The sequence below is a fragment of the Plectrocnemia conspersa genome, unplaced genomic scaffold (assembly GCF_051122295.1).
Source record: "Plectrocnemia conspersa isolate PC_06_02 unplaced genomic scaffold, ASM5112229v1 ptg000002l, whole genome shotgun sequence".
In the NCBI taxonomy this organism is placed as follows: Eukaryota; Metazoa; Arthropoda; class Insecta; order Trichoptera; family Polycentropodidae; genus Plectrocnemia; species Plectrocnemia conspersa.
The window spans coordinates 27877904-27889047 of NW_028277166.1; the positions used below are offsets into that span (position 1 = coordinate 27877904).

General features: G+C 27.1%; 1 protein-coding gene across 2 annotated transcripts in view; it reads right to left on the reverse strand.

Annotated features, from left to right (window-relative positions):
• The window catches only part of LOC148238252 (adhesion molecule nephrin-like), a 137591-nt gene extending 134886 nt beyond the window's left edge, over window positions 1-2705 (reverse strand). For both annotated transcript variants that reach the window (XM_088204985.1, XM_088204984.1), the window contains exon 1: window positions 2448-2705. The gene's annotated coding sequence lies outside the window, so the exon portion shown is untranslated. The remainder of the gene's footprint in view (window positions 1-2447) is intronic.
• Window positions 2706-11144: the final 8439 nt, after the last annotated feature.

Sequence of the window (11144 nt, forward strand, 5' to 3'; positions counted from 1 at the left end):
ATTTATTATTTTAAATAGTATTTTTCTTTGCAAGGAAGTTTTAAGCTAATTAATATATTTAATTTAAATAATGTCATTACTATTTATATTTTTTTAATACAATAGTAGTAAATTTTACATTTACTTTTAATATTTGTTGAACTAATCTTTTTTTTAATTTACAACATTTTATTATAAATATAAACTAGCATAACAAAACATAAATACCACCCCATATATATTTTTATTAATATTTTTTACGGATTTTTTACGGATTTTCGACCATTTATGAATTGATTTTGATGTTGTAACAATATTTAACAGTAATAAAAATTGTTGTTTATAAATTTGACCACAATCCACAAAATACTAAAGAATGATATATCGTTGTTAGTCTTTATATAAAATAAATGCTAACGAAGATCACTGTTCATCATGATGCTTGAAAAAGTAAATTGATTTGTGAACTTATAACAATGGAATGAAACAGTTTTTCAATGACGTTAATTATAATACTGTATAGGAAGAGCCGATGAATATGTCATCAAGAAATATTTTAAATAGCACCGTGGCATCTAAAGGGTTAAAAGATGTGTCACGTTAGTTAAAAAAAAATTACTTTTTGCTACCGCAAATTATTTTACGCGACATTGCATTGCATTTAATCATTATTAAAAAACGAATTTAAAAATATATTATAATGATTAATGAAGTAATATTTTTTTCTAGAATGTAAAAGAGTTTAAAATAATTTATAAATAAAATCAAATCAATGTTTTAAAACCTTCATTGTTTAGAAAAACTATATTTTTGTAAGCTGTATTTACAACAATAATTAATACAGTAACAAAAATTCATAACAAAGCGTAAAACGACTAACATTTCTTATTAGTTCGATTCATAACAAAGCGTAAAATGAATCATAAATGTAAAAATAGGATTGTATTATTTTTGCATATTTATTGGACTATTGATTTTTTTATTTAGAACCTACCGCAAAAATAAAAAAGCTTAAAATTTATTTCAGAATAGCAAGTTATTTTGATTAATATGAGTCAAAAACGTTAATTTCATGTTATAAAATTCATTTAAAAAAACTGGATGGTGTAATTACTATATTAATAAAACAAGACTTTGATCAGTTTAATGTAAATTTATAAACAACGCTTCAAAAAATATTTTTTTGTATTGTAGGTTAATTTGATTGAGATTCACGAAAATTTAAAAGCAAAATTATTGTTTATATGTTTGGTCTGTTTTTTTTGTCAATAATTTAAATTGTTTGACTGAAAAACTGCATCTAATTTAAGTATATTATATTACATTCATTAATAAGCATTATAATACATATTTTTTTATATAAATAGCGTTTATTGATTATGTCGCTTAATATAAACACATTTTTCTAAACGCTTAAAACAAACGTTTATTGCTCGGTTTATGTCGAGAATTTGTATTTTTTGAATAATAAAATTTATATATATTAAATTTTTTGGAATATATTAATTTTTATATTATATACCTCGCAAGTATATTAGATAGTTTGAAAACTATGTTGTTAAGAAATCCTCATTGTTTTTTTAATTGTAAAGCTAGTCAATTTAACACAATTCGCGAATCAAATATAAAATATATTCCTTGTTTAAGGAACGTGTTATGCTCATTTATAGCATTTGTCGAACTTCCCTCGTAATACTATGAACAGCTTAATAAAAAAACATCAAATCAAAACGTTACCTTAGAATTTTAATAACAATGTATTACTCATAAATTTCCTTTTGAAATGGTGGTCAATTGAAACACAATTTTAAAAAGGTTTAAAACGATCGTTATATAATAAATTTTGAACAATTATTTACCTATAAAATATTGTGTTAAGTTTTTCTTAGTATTTGTAAGAATGAAAAATATCAAAGATACCAAAACGTAAGCAAAATAAATATGTGTTTTATATAATATATTTTTGTAAGAGTGGTATCAAGTTAATTCAAATAATAAAATATATATATTGTTTGTAACGATAGTGAAATTTATATATTTTATTGAACAAATGAAAAAAAACGGTTACTAAGATTTGAAAAAATAATCAATATTGATTATTATTGTTAAACTTTGTTGAATTTACTATAATTGCATAGTTAAATTAATCATATCTAATATATTTTGCAGTCTGGGACCTTGGAATTTAACCTGATTAACTATCTAGTTATGTGTTTTGTTTTAAAAAGGCTATTTTCAAAGCAGTTGTCTAACGGTTTTTTACGAATTAATAGATATAAATCGTATTCCGTATTAAAATTGTTGAAATTTGATTTGAAAAGTTATGTTTGATATCATGTTTTGAATTATATATTGATTTTAAGGTTCAAACAATCAAACTCTAATCGTAAATTATTAACAATCGAATCTCACGCGTGTGCGGGAAACGCGCGAAACTTTCCGCGGAAAAGTTTTCAACCAAAACATACCTCGTTTTCCGCCAGTTGTCAAAGAGTCCTCCAGTCCTCCACAAAACAGCGACACAGCAAAACAGCAAAACAACAACGATAAATGCAACACACGCATATATTCGCACACACGAAACGAAAATTTTTTCACTTTTTCACAAAAACAATTTTTAGCCGGAACGGAACAAAATTGGCAGCCGTGCAATTTGTCACTGTTGCGTCGAGGGGCAGAGCCCCCGGGCTCCGACGTGGTGGCCGGCTGGGGGCGCGCGCGACACTGAGCCTCCGAACGGCCGCCCCCCTCGCGCCCCGCGCCCCTCTCCCGCCCCCACCCTTTAGTCCCCTCCGCCCGCCTCACTCCGCCGAGCCATAAAGGAAAATTGAATCATAAATGTTGATGAACATACACCCGTAATGCTGATAAGATGCCATTGTAAACTTTTCATTATTTTCCGCCGCGCGTTATTTTTACCAATTTGTTAATGACGCGTTCGCGGCTCAACATCTGACGTCTGGCCGGCGCGGCGAGCGCTTCTCCGCCGATCGTCCGCCCCCTTGTTTTACGGATGAATCATTCAATCGCCCCATTGTGCGTGCGAATGTCATAAATAAAACTAATGTTAACGAGCAGCTAACAGTTAATTAAGAGTACCGCTAGACAGGGACGCCATTTGGAGAGCGGGCGGTGGTATATGCCCCTTCTTAAATTTTGCCAAAAAAATGTCATATAATAAAATAATATGAATCTAAATTAAATAAAAATATTAAAAAAACTCAAAAATGATCAGGTTATCCTTTAAAAAAATCTACAAAAACTTTTTCAAATAATCGTAGTTTTTATTATTTCAAGAGTGCTCAAAAGTCGATAATAATTATTTAAAGAATAGAGAGTATGATAAGATTCTCAATTATTCGTACTTTATAACTTTTGGATCATGTATTCAAATATTCAAATATATTTGTAATTTTTTTTCGGTTTTTACCATTATTAATTTAATAAATAAATTTATGCAAAATAATAATAATAATAAAAAATAAAAGTCATTCATAATTTTTTTTATTATTTAATAAATACGTTTGGAATGAATTTAATATATATATATATATATATATATATATATATATATATATATATATATATATATATATATATATATATATATATATATATATATATATATATATATATATATATATATATATATATATATATATATATATATATATATATATATATATATATATATATATATATATATATATATATATATATATATATATATATATATATATATATATATATATATATATATATATATATATATATATATATATATATATATATATATATATATATATATATATATATATATATATATATATATATATATATATATATATATATATATATATATATATATATATATATATATATATATATATATATATATATATATATATATAAATATCAGATCTGAATCGGCGTTTATTTTGTGTGAATTTTCATATTTATTGAATATTTAAAGTGATCCAATTACTGAACGTCTCGTAACAAAGAATACAAAATCGTTACTCGAAATTTATAAAAATTTGCGACGCACGCCTGATTTTGAGATAAGCGTTAGACGATAATAAAGCGTGGACCTGTTTATTATTTTGTTCCGTTCAAGGAATAAATTCTACGAATTTTGGTCATAGTAGAAACGGCTGCCAAACATTCTATTCACAAATGATTTTCAAAGGCGTAAAAGCATTTTTTGTTGTTGCATTGCCATGCATTTCGAACAAAATACCGGTTTTTTGAGCAGCATTAGTCACTCGCAAATATTGAAAGAAAAACGACTACCTGTGTTGCTCAAGTATACAAATTGTTTTTTTTCACGATGTCCAAAAAAAGAACATATAAAATTATTACGATAACATTTGATATTTGTAAATTATTTTTTTAATAAGACTGTAGGTTTCACAGTGACCACCTGTAATTCCATTAGTGTACATCAAAAAATTCATAACAAAGTTTTCTAAAAAAAGCTTTCTTATTTTGTATAAATTTATTTTAGATAAAGACATTGGTATAATAGCATAAAGATACATTAAATTCAAAATAATGTTTCATAACCATTTCCATTGTTTAAAATTGGTTAAGTTATACAATAACATAAAAAAGAATAGTAAATTATACGTAAGTATACTAAATATGAGAAAAAATACATAAAATCTTCTACAAATTTAAAAAATAAAAAATAAATAAAATAATAAAATAATAAAGAAAAAAAAATACAATAAATAGAATACACCTAAAAAAAAATTCAATAAACCTAACCATGTAGTCATAAAACTAATGACATTGCAATGGCCTTAACTGCATCAAAGCAATATGTGCGTGGGCATTTAAATTTAAGTTTTGATTTGTTGTAATCACCGATTCTTGAGATTAAAGGGCGATCATTTTTTTATAACAGCTAGTGTGGACCATACGTGACAATAGACGAAATAAACTAAAATAATCTTAACCCCTTCCGCTCGTAAGGTGCGTGAGACGCACCGTCGCTTGGGTCTATATTACTCGTAAGGTGCGTCAGGCGCACCATTTCAATTAATGAAATATAACGACGATTTTTAGGTATTTCTGCAACTGTAACTATCATTTAGCGGTAAAAGTTTTACTAGACGTTGAAGTAAAAATATAAAATGTCTGACTTATATAAAACAAACTCTTTTCAAATAACCAAAATTCGAACTTATAATAAGCCATTTATAAATAAATTTAAAACATATAATCACGAGCAAAACTTTGATAAGTAAATTTGATTTTAGTACACACATATATATATCAACACAAACACGTTCATTCAATTCACCAAAAATAAAAAAAAATTGTTCCAATGGAATTAAACAATATAAAATAATAGTGAGATAATAAGAAACAGAAACAAGATCGTCAACGGTGCAGATAGTGACCCTAATAGCGGAGGTCAAAAAGTCAACGTTTCATAAAATTAAATATAAATTAGAATCAGTTTAACTAAACTTAAATATGAATTAATAGCCATTAAAGCAAAAAATATATTTCATTTAACTAAAATACAGTTTTTCATGTGTCATAATTTACAACTCTCTCGAATAATTAGTCTCGCTATAAAATATGTAGAGCTTAAAATTTCCAGAGATATTTCAATACATTAAAGCAATTCTCATTTAAATCGTTTAAGACAACATTGTTTTTTTGGTAAGGTTAAAAAATATGTAATTTAATTCTATATTAATAAAATTATCATAATGTAATTTACATATTAGGAATTCTCAATAGTAATAAAATATTAAATATCATCTGACTATTTATTGTACTTAAGAAAATCCTTACAAAAAATAATCAATTTAAATATTTAAAAAGCTCTAACTTGAATAAATTATATATTAAAGTTTAATAAAAATAGTGTAATATATAAACGCATAGGTATTTAATTAATTATGCATTAATAAAGTAGATCAAGATTACATTTTGAACTATAAAACTCATATTATTGTAACTTCCTTACAAATTTAAAATTTTACATTAATACATCACTATTTGTATTTATAAGTTAATTTTAAATATGAATAATAAAGTTCTTTATATAAACAATATTTTTTCTTTATTAAATTTTTAATATGTGTAGTCACTTTATCAAAGTATACTCGATATATCCGATCATTATTATATTTGGTACATATTTGATACGAATATAGTATTTGTTTACCTACTTTTGAAATAAGCAAATAACAAGCTTAACTGCGAAAGCTTCCGGTGTTTAGATGTTGTTTATTTTGCCTCGGTTTATACGACCAAACCGATGCACAAGAATACCAAAAGCATCGAAATATCAAAATGTTTATTTAAGAATGTGCATTTATGTACTTTGTATTTTATAGTCGTGTGTATCATCATGAGAATGAATTTTTAACTATGCTAAAATATATATATTAAAAAAAATATAGTCTCAGACTAGCTTTTAAGTTTTACGGAGAGTAGACGCGTTAATTAAAATTCGCAAGTTATTATATCAAATTAAATACGTAGAGTCCACTTTGAGTTTACATTTTGCATGTCCACATTTCTAAAATTCATTTTTAATTAAGATTTGAGTTTTAGTATATTTTAATAGTACATTTGTAAAATGTTGTAAATAAAATCTTATGCACTATAGTTAATGAAATTTTATGCTTGTCATTTCTTCATATAGTCACTTTTAAAGAACAATATGCATATTTAATTTTAGAAAAAAAAAAAAATTTAAACAATTTTTTTTATTGAATACAAATATTTTTAATATATTATTTTTCAAAGTACACATGTGTTTGATATATGATGACTTTATTGTTATTAATTTAAATTATGGGTTTTTAACACTTTATATGCGGGAGACTCTTTGGTCGATTAAAAGCGGGAGACAAGAGTCAATCTTTTTTCGGATTGAAATTTAAGGATGTTGTTTTGTATAAAATATTTTTTACTATTTTTGTTTGTTATGTGGGTTTTAAGGACATACTAAATACAGTAATTGTAATTATGTCGACTTGAACATAAGTTTGTTAGTCAATGAAGCAAAAATACGAAATATTCGTTGCTCCATTAAAAAAATCTTACATTAAAAAAATCTTACATAAAAAAATACGGCAAAAATGTTATAAGAAAAAGTTTTGAAAAATTATAACAATATCTAAAATTAAAAAAAATATATGAAAAAAATTAAAAGATAAGTGATCTGCGTCGGGCGTCAATGTTAGTTACTTAAAACCATTTACTTGTTCTTATTACTTTTATTGCAATTATTGTTATGTTTCGATTTTTAATTTTATAATAAAAGTATTGTAAAAAATTATATTTTTAAAATACATAAGCGGAGTTTATGAATTTTTTAAAGTCGAAAAATGTTGAATATTGACTTATAAAATAGTCAATTTTTGTAGCGATTTTAGAAATACAATTTTTAATAGTTTCTTTTTTACAACTTTATATATAAATAATAATATTTTTAGCACGTTGTAGAAAAAGAGTTCTGTATTAAAAAATACAGTATTAATATGAATTTTTAAAATAATTATTTTAAAAATTTGTGATAAAAAGCCATTTTTTTAGTACTTGTGCAATTAAATTTCGAAAACTAAAACGTCTTTTTTAATTAGGATATATTTATAGATTTAAATTAAATTTAGCTAGATTTTATTATTATGTAACAAGATTTTATAGGTTAAAATCACAAATTCGGAGAGTACCATAACGATCACTTGAACAACGAAAATATAAATCTATCATATTACAAAATTAGCAACTTTGTGACGAAAGTTGAGACCACATATAACATAACAAAAGAGAGATTTCTGTTTCATGAAAGATCAACGTCAATAAAAAATATTGTAAATGGACACCGAATACAACAAAATTTTTCTAAAAAATTTAACCACTCATTATCACGTTAAGCATTTTTTTTGTATGACAAGACCCGTGATATTGCCATTGTTATTTTAATTTAATATGAACAGTGTTTTCTCTTAAGATGTGAACACATTTTGGAGCTCTGTTCAAGGAGTGTTGCAATTGGTTCGTAGACATTCTTATCTGCGATTCGCAAGTGCTGTCTAGAACGATCAATAAAATATGTGATACTTGAGATTGAGGCAGATTTTAAAGAGATGTCGAGTCAAAGAGAGACTCTGGCAGACACAGAGAGAGCCACAGGTCAACAGATGCAGATCAAGAGAAAGCCATAGAACATCGCAATAACATGACATCCAGCTACTTCATTAGCACTTTGCCAACAAATATAATTCGAAACAGAAGCAAAGACTTTTTGATTTTCCATAGCTGCGTTCTGACACGATACTATTTATATTCTGCGGAAAATTTTACATAATAAAAAAATATCATGACTTCAATGGTTTGGTTCAGCACTATAAATCGAACAAACACCCATAATTGCACAATAACCACACAAGCTATTGAAAATTATCAATAACATTTATTTATCACAGCTTAAGCACCCAGACTTAATATATTTTGAGATATACGCATAAAAACAATTATCTTAAGCTTGCACAAAATCGCATTGTTGTACGAAATAGCTATTTCTTAATAGCTTACTCTAAAGATGATACTTATTAAAAATGTTATGATACCTTTTTGCCATTGGTTTCTTATTGCCCCTTAACCAATTCGTTCAAGATTTCTCTAATACTATTTATAAACAAATTTACCTTTATTCACATCTAACGATAATCATTTAAATACTAACAATCAATGCCGACTACCGTACCAACTCTCAAACAGAAATTATTTGTCATTTTTGGTAAATTATATAGCTTTCACAATAACCTTGTATAAGATTTTCATGTAAGAAATAGGGTTGCAATATCATTTACAATACAAAAAAATAAAAACGATATCGGATAAATTAAAAATATACTCTATTCGGCGTGATTTGTAAAACTCTGAAGCAAGTTAATATTTAAATAATAAAAAAATGCTATACAGGGTATTTATGCTTTATTATTATTTTTATTTCACCGGGTCAAAACATCTATTAGAAAATGGTGAATAAAGTCAGTATAGGTTTTATAGGCCAGTGGCATTACCATATTGGTTTTAATGGTTGATTGTACTGATTAAGTCAAACGCCCCCACACTTTACCGTTAGCAGCACTCCCTCTAATTTAGTCAGTGGCTATTTATTACACATGAGCTATATGGAAAGCATAACAACGTTTTTAAATATGTGTATCGATTGTATAGCAGCATTATCATGGGCTTATAGTGGGCCTTTGACGAATATTCCTCAGATGTTCAGACACTCGCGAGTAATGCGCATTAGTTTAGGAAGAAGAAAATCTTGGCTCCATTCCTCATACGCACATAAGGAAATTTAATTTGGCGAAGCGGAGGCTTTCGAACTTAATCAGCGGGCTTAGGAGCAACTTTGGGGCTCGGATACAAAATTTGTACCTATTGTACGTGTACAATAGTGATTTTAATCGCGTGCTATCACCGCGACTTGATTGTCTGTTTTGAAAATTTATTAGACATATTGGCCTAATGCGATCACGCGATTTTCTTGGCGATAATGAAAGAGGCATTATGAGAACATTTCAACTTGGCGCATAAACCATGGGCTATGTGTGCCATAAAATTGTTGACCTATTTTTTATTTAAAAATTTAATTACCGCAACCATAGAATAACTAATGTACACATATACATTTATTTACAAAGCTTTGTGTAACAAATTGCAAACATTACACGACTGCTTTACTAATAGCGAGCTAAGGATCAAAAGTCAAATGTATTTTTAAGTCAAAAGTGAAGTGATAAGTCAAGTGTAAAGTGATTTTTTTGCGAGAAACAGGGGAGATTAACAATTTTTCCATCTGGCTTTTTCTCGGTGTTCTTAAATTTATCATATGTAATTGTAACGGTTTAAAGTCTCCGTTCCATATTTAAAATGACGCGTATTACAAAGGCTAATAATGATACAGAAAAGTATATACATTACAATTAACTACAAGTTTCAACTACAAGAAAAAGCAATCTATAATATATATGTATGCATTTATTATTTTTCATACACTTTGTAAACTATTGTGAAAAAATTGTATAAAAGTGAATTTTGTCATAGTCGTTGAAATATTTTTACGTAATATATTTAATATATTTTTCACTATGATTATGGCAACGTCATTTAATTGTTGCTACAGGAAGTTTTCTATGATTTTTTAAGGATAATATAAAAAGGTATGTTGTATATTATTTTTATCGCTTCATTTTGAATGACTTGCCGTTTGAAATATAATATATTACTGGTGCAAATTTTATTTTATATCTAAATATATTAATATTATTTTAGATTGCTTGATTATTTTTGTTAAAATCTGATAGGGTTGAATTCTGTCGTCTAACCACTAGACGAAACTTGACTATATTCTTGAAACCCTTCCAATCTAAGGTCATCTTGGGGATAACCTCGACCTCGCTCTTTAGTGTATAAGACATAGAAAGGTGATCCGAAGAGGGAGTCTGGATGCATTGCATATCTAAGATCTGAGCGTTACATTGACTAACGTAATGTCAAAAATCTTCTACTTCTTTATAAGGCCACAGTTTTTATGCTACCCTTATATAAATATTGTAATAAATGTTTATTTATTTATTTATTAAAATTATAACCATCGTGACCTGACAGGCAAACCTAATGTGTCACGATAGTCAAAAGTACTAATACATCATAATACATACAAATATAAACAAGACAAAACAAGAGACACAAATCACCTCAACAGGTGTGCATTGTCCCATACGAATTGAACCAAAACTCCATAAGTGCAAGAGAAAATGTCAATATTACTATGGACAGAATTGAGCAGATAAATGGCCTTGGCCAGAGAAGAGTTGGCAAGTGCTCCAGTTCTACACTTAACAGGCAAGAATATTGGACGCGACCGAGAACTATATCCACCTTCAGGAGCCCACATTTGAAGCTGCTCGAGCACTGAAGGATTGTCTACGATGCCCTTGAGCAATTTCCAGAAGTGTTTAATTACATAAACACTTCTGCGAGTCGACAAAGAAACGTATCCCAGGGCTCCCAAAATAAAAGCACTGGGAAACAAGAACGGATAATACCCGTATTCCTTCAAGTATAAATATCGAAGAAATTTACGTTGTACTTTTTCCAGCTTCAATTCATTA